At 39.0% G+C, this 19,392-nt stretch overlaps 1 protein-coding gene and 1 long non-coding RNA gene across 3 annotated transcripts in view; one reads left to right on the top strand and one right to left on the bottom strand.

Annotated features, from left to right (window-relative positions):
• The window catches only part of RBPJ (recombination signal binding protein for immunoglobulin kappa J region), a 223,212-nt gene that overhangs the window by 90,459 nt on the left and 113,361 nt on the right, over positions 1–19,392 (top strand). The window lies entirely within an intron of this gene.
• Positions 12,977–18,974, bottom strand: LOC139082336 (uncharacterized). Its single transcript, XR_011538236.1, has 2 exons — positions 18,768–18,974; positions 12,977–15,070 (listed from the first exon to the last, which is right to left on the bottom strand). It is a non-coding gene; the product is annotated as an uncharacterized lncRNA (long non-coding RNA).

Here is a 19,392-nt window from a genome sequence, read left to right as displayed (position 1 = left end):
AATTATAAATATTAATTTTCACGGCATACGGAAAACTACTGAAAGATGTTATCACAAAGTTGTCATTTAGAGTGAAAGAGTAGGCTCAACAATTGCACAAATTTCAGAGGAAGGGAAGAAAATTAAGAGGTTAACTCGTGGTGGGGGATATGTATTCTGGGCAATTGTATGAGCTGAATAAATATTTACAGGGAAGAAAAGCTGGTGAAAGCCCTTCTCAGCAGAGATAATGAGTGGCGAGGTGAGTAGGTATTCCTGCATTCAGGAACAAAAGATGTTTAGATATAGCTGGAGCACAGGACACAGGGAAGGGAGTGAGAGTGGGAGGAAAGGCTGGAGAGGTGGGCAGAAGCCCCGCCCCACAGGGCCTCCTAAGCCAGTCAGGCCCCTCCTCAGGCCAGTCAGCTCTCAGCATTTCTTCCTTGGCTGCAGGCCCCCGGGGCTCTGCTAGCTCTCTTACCTTGGCTAGCTGTCACCATCCACCCTTTCTCTTGTGTCTGGAAGGTGGTGCCCTCAGCTCCCTGCTTCTTTGTTTCCTGTAAGACACCACACGGCCTTTTTGGTAAAGGATTTTCAATGCTAATTATGAGGACAAAATGCTCGAGGAATAACAAAAATAGTAGACGTGTATATGGAAGTTTTAAATTTAAGAGTATCATGATCTGATTTACATTTTTAAGAGATCACTCTGGGATATCCTGTAGAGAATGGATTGTAGGGGGTGGAGTTAGAGAAGAAAAAGAGAGAAGGTTGGAAGGTAATAGAGGCACCTAGAGAGAAGTGATGGTGCCCTGGACTAGGATGTAGTGGGAGATGGTAAAAATCACCAGATGCGGAGCATAGCTTGAGGATGGAACCAACAGGACTTGCCGATGGATTGGACAGAGTTGATGATGGAAAGAGAGGGATCAAGGATGCACCATTGAGCACCTGGGTGAGTGTTGCCCTTCCTAGGAATAATCCCTTCTAGACATTTCCTCTGGAGTGACTAGCTTTGGGCTTTGGGATGAAGCACTATAAATAATTGAAAATATTTAAATAGAGAAATGACGAGACCATCTTTCTCGTCTTCCATTAGGCTTACGTTTCCTCCATCAGAATGATTTTGTTGGGCAAGACCACAAGTATGGCTGCCATCCAGGAAGAAAGGGTGTGAGTGTGTGTGTGTGCACGCACACGTGTGTGGGAAAGAGGAGTGCTTCTCTCCTATTCACAGTGTGAATTGCTTTATCTGGCTAGCAGTTGTCTTTTTAGAATGCAGAGAGTTGAGCTCTGATGCAACAGAGTGCAGGACCAGAACATTGTTGAGATGGGAGTGAAAGGAAAATGCTGATAGTAGTAGATAAGGAAAAAGAACATGTAGGGATTCCAACAGCACACTTTATCCTACTACACCCAATTCTCAGAATCGGTTCTGTGAAAAAGGCAAGGCTGCTGGAGATCCCTTCCACCCCTGTTGTCCATGCTACATCCAGGAATCAGTCATGGGTCTGATTTGGGGCTTGGAGGAGGGGTGATGGTTGTGGATCTTCAGTAGCTTGGTCCCTGCTTGTCCAATAATCGTATGATTCAAGGATGTTCAAAGGGAAAAAAGGAGCCTCCTAAGGGATTCACTGCCTCCACAATCTGAGCCCTTCTGCTGGGTTCACACTCAGATTGTGATGCTGTAGAGTGATCCCAGGGGGTGAAACTAGAGGAATTGTATAATTGTATAACCACAGTAAATCACTCACTCCTGCAATGCCTATTCAATATCAGTAATTGAGAAAGTAGATTTTTCCCATTTAAAACTGCTTTAATAGCATCTGAATTAATGAGGCCAAATGAGCCCTTAAGGTTACAATGGAGAGAAAAGTCCTCTTTTGGACCTGTCTTAAGTGGAGTTTAGAGGAACTAATTGGACTCCTTGAACTAGCAGTTTCTGTGATAACCAGTAGTATCACAACTTCCTGAAGTCATTGCTTCTGTAGAATGGAAAGTTGCTAATATTTAGCACAGTGATCTCCCACTGGAATTACAGGGACACAAGGTTGTCAGTCACATCCCTACCTATCCCATCTCTAACAATGCTGGGGATTTTTTTTCGGGACTAGGTAGCTGGCAGTAGAGTTGTGCCTAACATTCCGCTGTTGAATATGGCTGCTAAGCATAAAGCTGCGGATGGTGTCCCCATGTTAGGATGATAGTATTCAGGCTCAGTATCTGTCGAGTGGCTTAGCGAAGAAGGGCAACACTTAGGGCATTTATTTACTCATTTATTCTCCACTCTATTGTGTAAAAGTTTTAAGGAAGCTGCCAGATATGAACTATCGATATCTTTTTCTTTACCTTGAAGAATAACAAATGATTTTATTTTAACCAGTGACATTAATGTTTATATTCTATTTTTTTCTAAGTAGAATATTTTCCTTTGTACCTAATATAAGCTTTATATTTGCAGTTGGCTGGCTACCACACCCTCTCTAAAGATCAAGGTCAACAATAAAAGCAAGAGCTTAATACAGAGGCCATAATTCATTCTGCATTCTGTTAACAAGCAACATCCATTTAAAATAGCAATAGTGCTTTCAAGGTCCTGTTATTATTCAGGCAGGAACTCAAAGCGATCACTTTCTTGGATCACTTTCTTGGCATACGTAGAAGCCCAAATGTAAGATGTGTTCTGTGGGCAACTGTCTGCTTATTTTCTTTCCTAGACAAGTGGTTAACCCATGTTGCATATCCTGTGTTTATAGAATTCCAGAAAGGTTATGTCATAGAAATTACTGGTGTGTGTGTGTGCGTGCGTGTGTGTGTGTGTGTGTGTGATTTACAGGGAGAATGTAAACTGAAACATCTTGACAAATCCATCAGTTTGTAGTGAATGAGAACGTTGGTAGAGGATGCTGGCCTTAACTTACATGTGTTGCCTATTGTGTTCACAGTTTTGGGTTTTATAAGCAGTGGAGGGTAAAGCAGTACATCCAAGAGGCAACAGGCAAAAGAGACAGAGCATAAAACACCTACAGTCAGACACACTGGTTTATTAAGTCTGTCATTTATAAAGTTAAAAAACTTCCTGAAGTTGTAATCAGATGCAAGAAACCTTAATTTACACTTAAGAAAAATTCATTTTGTCCTAAAATCTCCGAGGGTCTTTATCAACTTCTAAAATAAACAAAGAGTATGAGGGGGAACACTAGATTTTATAAGAAGGAAGAAGTCCCAGAGGAGCTTTTATATTTTTAATGTTGCCTTTAAAAAAAATTGCTGTTATACTGTTTATCCCCCTGAACTTAACTACTTTCTTTTGGGGGAGGGGTTGGGGGTGGGAAGAGGGCTGGTATGTGTGCTATGTTTAAATTCCCTGTTTTGTCTCTGGTTTTAAAATCACAATTAGCACAATTACTAAAGAAAATGTCTCTCCTGATATATCCGTAAAACAGCTTAAAGTTTCAATTCTCCTAAACCATCAACTGAATCCTGTAGGCCATTTTGAAAACATTCCCTACTCCTTGGAAATAGCGTGCTTTCTCATATATTCTTTCAGACGCTAATCCTTGGAAAAAACATACCTTCTCTCATTTTCTATTCAACGTTTGCTATTGTTGTAATCTATGTAGGGCCTCTTTGAAAAAATGCAAAATTAGGTTTAAACCACAATTGAGTCTTACTTCCTGTGGTCTCGGAATTTTTAAATTTCATTCAAAACACACATTATAAACAAAGTTTCCCAAATGACCATCTAGAGAGGAATGTGGCAAAAATCCAGAAACTATTGTAATATTTGGAACTAGCATAAGCACAAATAATCAGTGTGTTTTTTCAAGAGGGGATTATGGGTTGCAGTTTTACAAACCCTACAGGGGATTTGCACGAGATGGGCAAAGCTAAATTCCATACTAGTTGTGTGCCTTCAAAGGAAACCAAGCCCTGTACAGTGGATGAAGAGGAAGAAGAGGTTTTAAAAGGATCTTCTTAATAACTAATATTTGTTCAATATAACCGTAATTTGAGGAAACATCCTGGCTTGAAAGTTCCTATAAAACTCAAGTTCAAAGCAGTATGCTTGACAAGCGTGTTCTTTTAACACATTAGTTAGGTATTATTACCAGTGGAGACTGATTTGGGAGGAGAGGGTTGCTGAGAGGACAGCAATGGACAACACGAAAAATGATGTCACTAAGTCAGGAAAATCCAAATTTTTGAGGCAGAAAGACCAGTGGAGTTATTGAAATACAAAGTAACATTCCGAAAAAGCACTTTTAAGAAGTAAACCTGTAAAATAAATTTAAGTCGAATTAAGACTAACCATTTTAGAGTCATGTAAAATCTAGACTTCCAAGAGAAAACATAGGACAGAGAAAGCTGGATTAGTACCTCAAAACACGCAACCTGTCCCATAGAAAGATTACATTTCCCTCCTGCTCCAAAAAAAAAAAAAAAAAAAATGAAAGAAAAGAACTCCAAAAAAGGAATGAGGCAAGAAAATAAATGCTTTATACTTCAAAAGATCACCTAGGGTCAGGGCAGCGGAGGGAGAGTCTACTAAGAGGATGGAAACCAGTCACATTGCAAAATGATTCTTATCTTCTTAGCAAAGTTTAATCTGATAATATCTTAGGTGTCTCTCATTTTATACCTCAGTTACTTTTAAGGGTCTACTAATTCCTCAACTCTTCTAAGCCTGTTTAGAAGAAGACCCTCATCTAAAGGATTCACCCTAAATTTCATGCTTATTTTCAATACCATTATTAACATATAGTCTAGATCTGCAGACACTGATGGTATCTAATATTTTTCTGCACATAAATAATTGAATGTGAATAGATTTTACCACCTCCGTAATGTTTCAGTTTCAGTTTTAATACACCATTCTGAGAAATTTTTGAGAACTAATATAGCATTTTAGCCTGTTTTGCTTTTAATCATCGTGAAAATGCATCATTTCACTGGGAGGAACAAAGGAAAAAGATTTTCTTCATGTACATTGTACTTATTTTATAATATACAGACAGGAATTGCCTTATTCTGGCAAACAGCAAGCAGCTTCTCAGAAAAGATAGTTAAGATTGCTTTTAAAATAATTTACTAATCACTCCCATTACAAATAGATAATTATTTCTGAATATTAGCTCTGATAATATGTGACCTAACAGACAAAGTGAAGTGGGAAGTTATTATATTGTAATTTCTTAACGATGCTGAAACATTTATGCCAAACTTCCTCAACATACCCCAACTCCCTTCACAGTTTTTTGTTTTGTTTTTTTTTAAATAAAAACCTCTTAATGAAGAAGCAAGGTTTTTGGAGGAGTAGGAATGGTATGAAATATAGGTTAACTGGTTTAAGTAAAAAGGTTCTTGACCTGGAGGCAGAAAGATGGCTTCAAATTTGGTTTGTCCACTCTGGCCCTGAGTGTCCTTGGGCAAATCACTTACACTTAGAGCCTCACTTTCTTCACCTATAAAATAGGAATAAAAAACATCCAACTCCTAGCAGTGGATGTATGTTTGTGTGTGTGTGTGTCTGTCTGTCTGGAGTGGGGAGTGGATTATAAATGTGAATAGTTGGTATGAGGCTTTGCCCATTTATAATTGGCACTCAGAATTTGAATGCCCATCACTTTCCTTTTCCCATGTAGACTTTACCAAAGAAAGGGAGAAATATCCAAGTCTATACTTTTGAAAGACCTTGGTATCTACACAGCGTTAGAGCGGTCTCCATCCTTCAACACAAATCCCCCGAGAGCAGTGGTCTTACTTGTTCAAACCTGTCCCCTCAGTGCCTAGAACAGTGCCTGGCTCATAGTGGGTGTTCAGTAAATATTTCTTTTTGAATCAGTGGGTGACAGGGGAAAGTAGCATAGGATAAATTGAGCCATCAGAGCCCTGAATGATGTAAATATTTGGTGGAGTAGAGGCTATAAGGAGACAATTTAGCTACCTGATGACAGATTTAGAAGGTTATGCTGAGACAGACTCAGTTTATCTGGCCTATGGTTTCAGACAGGGGCTTTCATGATGAACTTCTTAAGAAAGTTACAGATGAATACCCTAAGCCATCCAAATAGGGAGGGGACTCTGCTTATCTGACGCCTACCTTGCCAGGCATTCTGTATACATGTTACATGTGTTACTTATTATTTACTACAAACATATGAGTTAAGTATTAATATTAACCTCCTTTTGCACATGATCCCAGAAGGTAAGGAACGTACTCAAGGTCACCCAGTTGGTATGAACTGAAATCCGTCCCCTGTGCATTGCATGGCTTCCCGTAGGTTCCTTTAGTAGCTGTTACGAGTTCAAATTAAAAACACAGACATCATTATATTCAGTTTAGATCCTTTTTTTTTTTAAAGATTTTAATTTTTTTCCTTTTTCTCCCCAAAGCCCCCCAGTACGTAGTTGTATATTCTTCGTTGTGGGTCCCTCTAGTTGTGGCATGTGGGACGCTGCCTGAGCGTGGTTTGATGAGCAGTGCCATGTCCGCGCCCAGGATTTGAACCAACGAAACACTGGGCCGCCTGCAGCGGGTCGTGCGAACTTAACCACTCCGCCACGGGGCCAGCCCCAGTTTAGATCCTTTTTTTCAGATTCTATTTTGTGCTGGGGTTTGATAGCTTTGCTGTAAAAGAAAGTTGATTATGGAATATCCCTGGAAGGATATTCAGGAAACTGGTAATAGGATTTTCTTTTGAGAGGGCAACACAGCCAGAGGGAATCTTATTTTTCTCTGCATTTAGTCCTAAAATATAGGATGCCCACTTAAATCAGAATTTCAGATAAACAACAAAGAATTTTTAGTATATGTATATCCCAAATACTCCATAGGACAAATTTATGCTAAAATTTTATTTGTTGTTTATCTGTAGTTCAACTGTAACTGGGTGTCCTATATTTTTATCTGCTGAATCTGAAAACCTAATGTGCGTTCCCTCCTATAAATTTTAAATTGTGCTCCATGTGCACATATTACCCATTCTAAAATTAATAAAATTAAAAAAATAAAGCAGTTAAAATAGTTCTGGACCCAATTTCCAACGTGTGTGTGTGTGTGTTTGAGTAGCGGGGTTTTCCTCACCACCAGGCAGTTCTCCAACACCAGCTGGGAGTCCTACAATTCAACTCAATTCTGACACTGTCTACCTGGAGGTAGCATCAGATCCCACAGGTTAAGGGCTCAGTCCTGCAAGACTGCCTTCCACTTCAGATGCCAATTGCAAGCCCAGGTTGTTACCTGTGCTTCTGACTGACGGGCTACAGATTAGAGGTTCCCATGACCCCATCCTTGGGTTTAATTTGCTAGAGCAGCTCACAGGACTCAGGAGACCCATTTACTCACTAGGTTGCCAGTTTATTACAAAGGATATTAAAGGACACAAATTGACAGCCAGGTGAAGAGATACGCAGGGCAAGGTCCTGAACAAAGGAGCTTCTGCCCTCGTGGAGCTGGGACCCAGCACTGTGGCATGTGGAAGCGCCCAACCTCCAAACCCCATCCTTTTGGATTTTTATGGTGGCTTCATCACACAGGCATGACTGATTAATCATTGGCCATTGGCGGTTCATTCAACCTCCAGAGGTTGGACGTAAGTGGGGTGGGTGGGACTGAAAGTTCCAACTCTCTAATCACAGGGTTGGCTCCACTGGCAACCAGCCCCCATCCCTAGGTCCAAAAGTCACCTCATTAACATAAGAAAAGACTCCTTTAGCACAACCATTACTTAGGAAATTCCAAGGGTTTTAGGAGCCCTGTACCAGAAATGGAGGTGAAGACCAAATATATTTCTTTTTATAAATCATAATGTCCTACCAGTTTTGTGATTTGTCACATATTTCAAGGCAATTTTAGCTAAGGACTGAAAGTAGACTTGGCATAGACTGAAGTTAAATATGAGGCCCGAGGACAATTTTTCTAAATAAGTATAAAAGGACTAAATTTGCAAAGATGATTTTGGTGGGATGCATTTTGCCAGAAGAGTACAGCTAAGGGGGAAAAAAGTCTGAAAACAACTTCCTGATGGAATTGAAGTCACTGGAGCCCTGAGGGAGACACCTCAATCATGGAGCCTGGGACAAGACTAAATCAGGAGAGGAAGAAATAGCTAATGTATCTGAATTCCAGGGTACCTTCACCTCCATTAAGTGGAGCCTTAAGTTGACTAAACTTTAGAGCTGGAAGGAAGCTTTGAGGTCTTTTCAATTTCTTCATTTCCTCCACATTTGCAAATAAGGAAGTTCTTTTTCTAACTCCATGTCTCCACCATCACCAGCTCTCTGGAGTGGCCTAGAGGTGGTGTCCCAACTCTGAGGTCCTCAAGGTAATATCAGCATCCTTATTATGCAATTACCCTACAAGTCCTTAGGTCTTTGGGTTCTTACTTCTCCGATGGTAATGAGGGAGAAAGTGACCCGGCATAGGGCAGGTTAGAGAAAAATGTCTGAAGAGGCCACCACATTCACCTTCTAGCTGTATCTGTTATCTTCGAGTATGAGCCAAGGAAAGTTGCGTAATTGCTCTGGGCCATAGCTCCCCTAGCTATTATAGGAGGAGCAGGAGTCCTATGCAGGGGTGTGGGAGGATCAAATGAGATCATGTCAATGAAGTCCCTTGGATTAAATTGGTACATAATAATTTCAGCTATTATTTTTATCTTAAAATAAGATTAGTCCACTTCTGAAATGTTAAGGAATCTTATGTGAGAAATATAATATCAAACTTACTATGAAGCTAGAGGGTAAATCACCTACATAGTGATGACTAGTCCCTAATTTTCTACAGAGTTTTTTTAATTTATTTGCCCACAGTGGAATATGTATATCAGCATATGACTAAGATAAAAGTTATGATCACATTGATTGTTAAAGCATCTGATTGAATAAACTTAAGTTTCATTTTTTTCTGCTTTTTTTTTAACAGCTTTAGTAGAATACACTTCACATACCATATAACTCACTCATTTAAAGGGCATATTCACTGGTTTTTAGCATATTTAAAGTTGTGTAAGCATCACCACAATCAATTTTACTTTTTTTTTTTTTGAGGAAGATTAGCCCTGAGCTAACCTGTGCTGCCAATCCTCCTCCTTTTGGTGAGGAAGATTGGCCTTGAGCTAACATCCATGCCCATCTTCCTCTACTTTATATGTGGGACGCCTACCACAGCATGGCTTGCCAATTGGTGCCATGTCCACACCCGGGATCTGAACTGGCCGCTGAAGCAGAACATGCGAACTTAACCTCTGCGCCACTGGGCTGGCCCCTCACAATCACTTTTAAAACATTTCCATCACTCCAAAAGAAGTCCTATATCCTCTAGTAGTCATTCATAACCTCCCACACCACCCCAGCCCTTGGCAAACAGTAATCTACTTTCTATCTCTATAGATTTATCTATTCTGAACATTCCCTATAAACAAAATCATTCAGTATGCGACCTTTTGTGACTTGCTTCTTTCATTTAGCATGTTTGCAAGGTTCATCCATGTTGTAGCATGTACCAATACTTGTTTTTATAGCCTAGGGATATTCCATTTTATAGATATACCATATTTGACTTATCCATTCATCAGTTGATGGACATTTGGGTTGTTTCTACTTTTTGGGTATTATGAATAATGCTGCCACGAACTTTCACGTGCAAGTTTTTGTGGGATGCATGTTTTCAGTTCTCTTGGATATACACCTAAGAGCAGAATTGCTGGGCCATGTGGTATCTCTATCCATAATGTTTTGAGGATCTCTCAGACTGTTTTTCCAAGTGGCTTCATCATTTTATATTCCCACCAACAACACATGAAGGTTTCAATTTTCCACCTCCTTGCCAACACTTGTCATTATCTTTTTTATTATTGCCATCCTAGTGGGTATGGAATGATATCTCGTTGTGGTTTTCATTTGCATTTCTCTGGCTAATGATGTTGAATATTTTTCCATGTGCTTATTGGTCATGTGCATATTTTCTTTGGAGAAAACACCTATTTAGATCCTTTGCCCATTTTTAAATTGGGTTGTCTTTTTATTATTCGGTTTTAAGAATTCTTTCTATATGCTGGATATCTTTATTAGATATCTTTATCCTGAAGATCTTTATTAGATGTATGATTTGCAAATATTTTCTCCCATTCTGCGGGGTTCTTTTTCACTTTCTTCAGAGTGTTCTCTGAAGCACAAAAGTTTAGTTTTTTGTTTGTTTTTTTAAATTACATTTTGCTATTTATTTATTTATTTCGCTTTTTCTCACCAAATCCCCCCAGTACATAGTTGTATATTTTAGTTGTGGGTCCTTCTAGTTGTGGCATGTGGGATGCAGCCTCAACACGGACTGATGAGCAGTGCCATGTCTGTGCCCAGGATCCGAACTGGCAAAACCCTGGGCTGCCCAAGTGAAGCATGTGAACTTAACCACTCGGCCATGGGGCCAGCCCCAAAAGTTTAGTTTTGATGAACTCCTATTTATTTATTTATTTTTGAGGAAGATTAGCCCTGAGCTAACTGCTGCCAGTCCTCCTCTTTTTGCTGAGAAAGACTGGCCCTGAGCTAACATCCATGCCCATCTTCCTCTGCTTTATATGTGGGACGCCTACCACAGCATGGTGTGACAAGTGGTGTCATGTCTGCACCTGGGATCTGAACCGGCAAACCCCGGGCCAGCGAAGTGGAATGTGCGCACTTAACCGCTGCGCCACCAGGCTGGCCCCTATTTATTTATTTATTTTTCCTTTTGTTGCTTGTACTTTTGGTGTCAGATAATATCTAAGAAACCATTGCTAACCCAAGATCATGAAGATTTATCCTTATGCTTTCTTCTAAGAGTTTTGTGGTTTTAGTTTTTACCTTTAGGTCTATGATGCATTTTAAGGTAATTTTTATATATGTTGTAAAGTTTGGGGTCTAACTTCATTCTTTTGCATGGGGATATCTAGTTGTCCCAGAACCATTTGGTGAAGGTTGTTTTTTCCCCACTGAATTGTTTTGGCACTCTTGTTGAACATCTGACCATAAACGTGAGAGTTTATGCCTGGATTCTGAATTCTAGTCCACTGACCCATATGTCTGCTTTATGCCAGTACCACACAGTCTTGATTACTGTAGCTTTGCAGTAAGTTTTGAAAAGGGAAAGTATAAATCCTTCAACTCTGCTTTTTAAAAATTGTTTTGGCTATTCTGGGTTCCTTGAATTGCCACACAAATTTTAGGAGCACTTTGTCAATTTCCGTAAAATGGACAATTGGGATTTTGAAAGTGATTGTGTTGAATCTGTAGATCAATTTGGGTAGTGTTGCCAGCTTAATAATAGTATCTTTCAATTCCTGAACATGGGATGTCTTTCCATTTGTTTAGATCTTTTAAAATTTCTTTCAACAATGTTGTGTAGTTTTCAGAGTATAAGAATTGCACTTCTTTTGTTAAAGTTATTTTAAGTATTTGATTCTTTTTGATGCTATGGTAAGTGGGATTATTTTCTTAATTTTATTTGTGGATTGTCCATCGCAAATAGAAATAAAATTGATTTTTGTATATTGACATTGTACTCTGCAACCTTGCTGAACTTGTACATTAGTTCTAGTAAGCTTTCAGTGGAGTCCTTAGAATTCTCTATGTATAAAATCATGTCACCTGAAAACACAGACAGTTTTACTTCATTTCCAATCTGGATGGCTTTTATTTCATTATCTTGCCAAATTGTCTGTTTTGAACCTCCAGTACAATGTGGAACAGGAGTAGTAAAAATGGCAATTTGTCTTCTTCCTGATGTTAGTGGGAAAGCATCAGTCTTTTACCTTTAAATATCACATTGGTTCTGCGTTTTGCATATATGCTCTTTATCAGGTGGAGGAAGCTCCCTTCTATTCCTAGTTTGTTCAGTGTTTGCTAGTATTCTGTTGAGGACTTTTCTCTCTATATTTATTGGTCTGTAGTTTTCTTTTCTTGTGATGTCTTTGGTGAATTGTTTTTTTAAATAATAAACATAGCAAAAAATCCACAAGGGAATCAGGTCTTCTCCCTCCCTTGGCTGTACATCCTTAGCCACTCACTGTTAGTAATTCATATGATTGATTTATATATAGAAAATATTACCAGCTACTTAAAAATAAATATTTTGCATTCCTTAGCACTGATGTTTTTGTAAATAATTTATTAAAATTATAATCTGATACTCTGAGTATTTGACACAAGATATTCTCTATCAGGTTGTAATCATAGTGATTTAAATTTCTATAGCAAAAAAATAAAGCATTACTGACAATCATAAATTCCACTTCTAGAAGTATAACTTGTGTAAGTCATGTTCTCCGAGCCTATCTGTAAAAACAGGGATAAAATTACTTACCTGCAGCTTTGTCCTGAGGACTGACTGAAATGATATTTGTATGGAAGCTTGCAGATTCAATCATATTTATTGTCACTTCACAAAGTACATATCACCATATTCGTTTAAATAGAAATCTGGTCTGCTGCATATTAGACTGGCATACAACTTTTTGAAAACTCTCTATTGCATAAAACTAAATACTTCTGTATGTAATCTATTTTTCAGAAGTTATCATTCAGTTCTCAAGTCCTTTTGTTTTTTGCCTAGATTCTGTGATTTCTTGCCTATTTCGGAAACTTGGAAAGTACCATGCAAATACAGATATAGTTGTGCTAGTTAAAAATAAAATACTTAGTGTTTGCTGGTGAAGGAAAATATGATGCTATGTAGGTAAAACTGGGTGATGAAAATCATATTCATGTTTCATAAGAACATTTCTGGAGAACTTTAGACTTGAAAAGTAGGTGCCAAATACTTCTCCCAGATGATAGTTTATAACTCTCACTGAAGTCAAAAGTAATTCTGAGGGTAGAATTTAAGCCAAGTGTTTGGAAAGCTGGAAGGAAAAAAAAAGAAGCATGCATAACTTTCCAAATTTTTCCAAAGTACTTAGACGGGAAGTAATTTCTAGTTAAGATATTGAGAAATGTTTTTTTCACTAGTCAAACAGTCATAACACTTTTAACATAATTTATTTTACCTTCCACAAGCTGCTAATCATGATAGCATTTAGTTAAGTAACCATTTAAGTAGCAAAACTACATACAGGACAGTACCAGTTATAATACTTAACACAGAGTCTTTAAAGATTCATTTAAAGAGAGAGTTTCTCCAATGCATTTTACAAATTAAATACATCATTATGAGATTGGGATGAAACATTTCAGACAAACCTATTGCGCAAAACTAAGTCTGTACTCAATATTTATTAATAGCTTAATCAGAAATTATCTTAGATAATTTTTCTTGTAGCAATTTCACAAGATTTCTTTTTTAATTCCTACAGGTTAACATAATGACACTTAAAATTTTTTAAATTAATTAACATTAAAAAATTGACATACTGACATAATGGCAATTATTAAAAGTGACAATGTACTTTGATTTCGATATTCAAGGGGATTCTCGGTTAGTCAGCTGTCTTTGACAGAGTTTGTTGTTTTATAAGATGAAATTGTTTGATATCTCTCACTTGTTGTCAGTACTTGAATAACTGGTTCCAACATTCATCTTCTTAGTTCTTCGTCTATTTTGGACAAGGGTGGTAGCCACAAAGGTCACATCTACAAGTTGAGGTTTATCATTACACTATCTATGACACAAAGCAACACAGATGCAGACTGAAACCTTTCTGGTAGGCTTCCTTTGCAAAACTGATAAGAGCCACCTGTGCTCAAGGTTAATGGTAACATGGGCTGGAGGAGAAAATGTAGGGATCTTTTTATGTTTTATTGATCTGCTATATAACCACAGTCAAAGTTTTACAAATAAATGTGCCAACCAAAGAAAATCTTCCCATTTAACTACTACATAATTATCTAATTTGATCCATGCAACAAATCTCTAGGGCAGGTAGTATTAGTCCACCTAATAGAAAGGAAAACGGAGCATTAGTACCGGTGGGAGAATTTCCTAAAGAAGTAAGATTTACTGAGCACCTACTGTGAACCCAGTTATTTCATGTAATATCTCAATTAATTCTCAAAATGGCCCTAAGCAATAGGTTTTACATTCCCCTTTGCAGATGAGGCAAAATTAGCTTGCCCAATGTCAGCCAGCTGGCTATGGTGGAGGCCGGACTCAATGGCAGAGCTAGTTCAATGCTCTTTCCTTCATGCCCCAGCTGGCTTTTTTTTTAACTATGGGCGCTCAACATTGGCTCAACACAGAACCAAAACCACTGTAATACATGATACATGACAAAAAGGAAAGTTTAGAAGATCAAAATTTAAATATATTCCTTTATAAACAGATAAGTGGAACTTCATGATTCATCTGGTGGTGTCATTTTTTTTATAGATAGTATTAACCGGCTTTATCTTGTTTAAGTCATTAAAAGAACAAGATACATCAATCACACATGGAAACATTTTCTTCCAATTACATTAGCTATGAAAACTTCTGATAAATTATTAGATTTGTACACATTCTTCTCACCAAATGAGCGTTTGATTCATGTTCCACATCACTACAGTAAATGGCCCGTTCTTTTTCTTGCTTCACCTTCTTGAACTGCTGCCCATGTCACCAAGTTAAGCTTTGGTTAACTTGGGCTTGCAAAAAAACCCAAAAAACAAAAAACCAAAAATCTCCAGGGCCAAAAAATCCTGTGAAAATCAAATACAATTGGAAAGAAAAGGGTGAATATTTATCTTTGTTTCTCAAGTTCTCCTCGAGCCTACTGGATGACTCAGTTTCAGTGTTCTCTTTACTTCTTTTTTTTCGCTTGTTCTCCCCAAATCCCCCCAGTACATAGTTGTGTATTTTTAGTTGTGGGTCCTTCTAGTTGTGGCATGCGGGACGCTGCCTCAGCATGGCCTGACGAGTGGTGCCATGTCCGCGCCCAGGATCCGAATCTGTGAAACCCTGGGCTGCCCAGGCGGAGTGCGTGAACTTAACCACTCAGCCCGGGGCCGGCCCCTCTTTACTTCTTTTAATCCTAGAGTTAGAGCTTATTTTTCTGATAGAATTGCATAGTCTGATAGAATCCTTCTTGACACTCTTCAGTCTCCTGTATGTTTTATTAAATAGTAGAAATCGATAGGGATACTGTTATAAAGAAAAAAAAAGGAGGCATGAAAATGAATGAAAACCATGAGCTAAGAAACTTCTGGGGAGTAAATGGCTCCTACTGGCTAATGTGAGTTTTCAGTAAGGCTTTCTTGGGCACACAGTCACCTCATGATCTGATGCCATCAAAGCCTGCTTTACATCCTCAGAGGCTCTCGTTGGCCACCTACAGCAGGTTTCCCAACCTTCTGGACACATGAAGCTCTTAGAAATTAAATAACAATAATAACGATGTAGTCATTTCTAAGTAGGATATGATAAAGAAATGAATTAACACCAGTTTGGATAAAATCATCACTATCTTTGGCCATTTCAACATTGATTTTTGAAGTGTTAAAGACATTTTGACATGCTTTGCAAGGATTCTCATTAGATGAATGCAACTTACGGCTTTATTGAATAAGAATAACGATAAAAATGAACACTACTATGGCAGTTATGTTACAGGTATCATTCCATGTGCTTTAGACTAATAAACACTTTGAATCTTCATGACAACCCTATGAATTAGGTACTATTACCTCCATTTTACAGGTGAGGAAACTGAGGCACTGACAGGTTAAATAAGGTCTTAGAGCTAGAACCCCTGCAATATGGCACTAGAGCCCATCATGAGTTCTCTATCATGAAGCTGCCTAGTAAAATTTCCAGTGTGTCTGTGTGTCTCATTAACATGAGATGGTGTAACTTAATCTTAGCATAAAAGCAATGTCAAAATGTGTCACTGTGTTTAAACTACCACAGCAAAATGTGACCCTTTCACAAATGTGCTTATCTCATTGCCACTAATCTCTCCACATGACCATTGGATATACACTCCAAAGCTTCCAAACTCATTCTTTGTAATGTTTAAATATTTCATTTATTGTATTTAAAAAAAGAAATGATATGCCATTACTCTTTTTAATGTGAAACCCTTGGAGAAAGAGTACACCTAACTCCTACAACAAGGATTCTCAAAGCTCGGTTCTTGGACAATTTGCATCAGAATCCCTGATCAGCCTGCTAGAAATGCCTGTTCCTGGGCTTCAGCCCAGATTTAGTCATTTAGAATCTTAGGGAGTGGGACCCAGGTAATTCCAATGCCCATCAACTTTTGAGCACCAGGGTTCTACCAGGTCCTTCTTGTGACCCCACTTGTCTGCTCCTCTTCTACATGCACACACTCCTACCTGGAGTTCCCCTGAAATAAGATGCTCTTTCACACCTCAGAGCCTGATCATGTTGTTTCCTGTGCTTCTTAATGCTTCCTCCTCCTCTGACTGTCTTCTGACCTCCCACTCCATTAAGAGACAGTTCAAAAGTCATCTTTGCAAGATTTCCCCAGGCCCATCAGACAAGATTTAGGTGCTTCTTCCATTGGACCCCAATGCCATTAAATTCATTCCTCTATCCTAGAATTACACTGCAACTAGTCTGTGTACTCTTTAACCAGGGAGTCCCCTGAGATCTCATCTTGCATTATTCATCTTTGTAAACCACCAAAGATCATGCCTAACACAGAGTGGTAGGGACTCTAAACTTACTGTTTGGACTGTAAGTTCAGTGTTGGCAAATGACTGGAGTGAAGTACTGACAGTTCTGCAGTTCTTAATTCTGCTAAGATGGTAGATCATGTACATAACTTCTATTAGAAAATAATCTACCATATGTGGAAGATAAACAGACACATGGCTAAGGAGAACAGACTGGTGGTTATCAGAGAGAAAGGAGGTCGGGGGGAGGGTAAAAGGGGTAAAGGGGCACATATGTGTGGCGACAGAGAAAAACTAGACTATTGGGGTGAGCAAGATGCAGTCTACACAGAAACTGATGTATAATAACGTACACCTGAAACTACACAATGTTATAAACCAATATGACCTCAATAAACTAATTTAAAAAATAATAATAATTTTCTAGCAAGTGGGAGAAAGGAAACAATTTTATTTGGTCAATTTTTTTCTTCTTGCACATTTATTCTTTTTCTTTCTTTTTTCCCTTTTTTGTGTTTTATATTTTGAATAGGCAACACATACATTTGGTACACAATTCAAAGGCTCTAAGATAGCTGACTATGAGCTGAACTACCTCCTCCAACCGTTGAGTCCCTTACAGTGAAGCAGTCACTGTTACAGTTTCTGGTGTGTCCTCCTAGAGCCATTTTAGATACATATAGGCAAATAAGTATATATTTATCTATCACTATTTTGTACCCTGTTTTTTAACTTTGTGATTCTTCCATCTAAGTACATAAAAAGCAGCCTCAGCTTATTAACAGACACACACTATGCAATCCTGTGACTATATCATGATTTTTTTTACTAAGACATTTCTTGGTCGACATTTAGATTGTTACCAGTATTCTCCACCATCAATGATGCCACAATCTCTAGGTAATTTCACACATGTGTGATTATATTTGTAGAATAGATTTCTAGAAATGGAATTATAGGATTAACAGGTAATGAGAAGTTTTATCAAAATGCTTTTCATAAAGATTACACCCATTTTCACTCCCACCAGCAACACACGAGAATACTTGTTACTTTATATCCTGCCAATAGCGTTTTCTTTCCTGAGGTTCTAAAATGGAGTGTAAAGGAAACTCTTCAAGTAAGTGTAGGCTCATCTACTGGTCTAAGCCAGGAGTAAGAATTTTTTTGCAGAAAGTCAACACACGTGGTTGTTCTATAGGCTCTTTTCTCCTTCGTAGGCAGGCTGGCATGGGGCTATTCATTGCTGGTCTGACCTCAATATTGTTTTGAACTTTAGAAGACTTAGTGAGCCTTCAGAATCATTTCTACTCTGCTCTAAAGTAGAAGACATCTCATTCATTCTACAAATACTTACAGAGTGCCTAGTATGCACCAGGCATTGTTCTAGCGGCTGTGGCTTGAGCAATGAATAAAACAGATAAAAGTCCCTGCCCTCATTAAGACTGCATCATAATGGGAGGAGAAAGAGAGCAAACACAGTAGACAGGTACGATAATACGGTATGTTAGTTTATGATAAGTGCCATGGGAAAAATAAAGGAGGGAATAGGGAGTATGAGGAGTCACGTTTGTTAAGGGTGGACAGGGGAGGCCTCACTAAGAAGGTGACATTTAAGCAAAGACCTGAAAACAGTGAAGGAAAGAGCCATAAGGCATCTGAGGGAAAGAGCAAAGGCAGGAGTTGAGAGTGTGTCTGGTATGTCCTAGGCACAGCACGGAAGGCTGTGGTTAGAGCTCAGTGAACAAGGGGAAGAGGAGGAAGACGTAAGGTCAGGGAGGTTAGGGGGTTCGGGCAGCAGGCTAGATTGTGTAAGTCCTCACAGTGAAATGGGAAAACCATTGAAGAGTTCTAGAGGGTTCTTTGAATGCTCTATTGAGAACAGAGGGAAGGCAAGCACAGAAGAAAGGAGAACCAGTTAGGAGATTGCCTGTAAACCAGGTGAGAAATGAGATGAGTTAACTGGGCTGGTAGCCATGGAGGTGTGGCAGTGTTTGGACTGTGGGTCTGTTTTGAAGGTGGAGCCAGCATGATTTTGTTAGATTGGATGTTGGACGTGAGAAGAAAAGGAGGCAAGAATGACTTCAGAGTTCTTGGCTTAATTAAGTGAAAGGATAGAGTTGTCAGTTACTGGGATGGGAAAGACTGCAGGTGGAGCATGCTTTAGGGTGAGGATGAGCTGTGATCTGACTTGTGGTTACCATGGCTTTCCACGGCTGGGGCTCTCCAACGGCCAGGGTTCCAAATTAGATTCATGGCCCAGACAAGACCATGACTGAAATGGCTTCTTGGAATGAAGACTCCAAGGAACGTGTGCTCACAGGCATTGTCCTCCTCCGGAGCAATCTTGCTCCAAATCAGACTTGTGCTGAGATATTGTATTAAATGTTCTTACATCTTCTCTTTTTCTGTGTGAAATATTTAATCAAAGGGATAGACAAATGCACACACACACAAATAACCTAGAAAACGACAAAAAAAACTTGATTTCTTGTCTACTATATAACTAGCAGAACATGGGCCCCTGTTAGAGGCCTCAAAAATTAAAATTCAATTCTGGATTTTTTCTCCCTCCCCAAAGTCCCAGTACACAGTTACATATTCTAGTTGTAAGTCCTTCTAGTTTTTGTATGTGAACCACTGCCACAGCATGGCTACCGACAGACAGGTCGTGTGGTCCCACACGCTCAACGGCCTGGGCCACTGAAGTGGGGTGCGCCAAACTTTAACCACTAGGCCATCAGGGCTGGCTCAATTCAATCCTACATTTGCGGGTCTTTGATGGCAGCAGACACTAGTTCCTAGACAATGCCAGGCCAGGCTGGC

The sequence above is a fragment of the Equus przewalskii genome, chromosome 3, assembly GCF_037783145.1.
Source record: "Equus przewalskii isolate Varuska chromosome 3, EquPr2, whole genome shotgun sequence".
Taxonomy (NCBI): domain Eukaryota; kingdom Metazoa; phylum Chordata; class Mammalia; order Perissodactyla; family Equidae; genus Equus; species Equus przewalskii.
The sequence above is the reverse complement of the archived record's forward strand: the minus strand, read 5'-3'. Positions and strand labels throughout refer to the sequence as shown.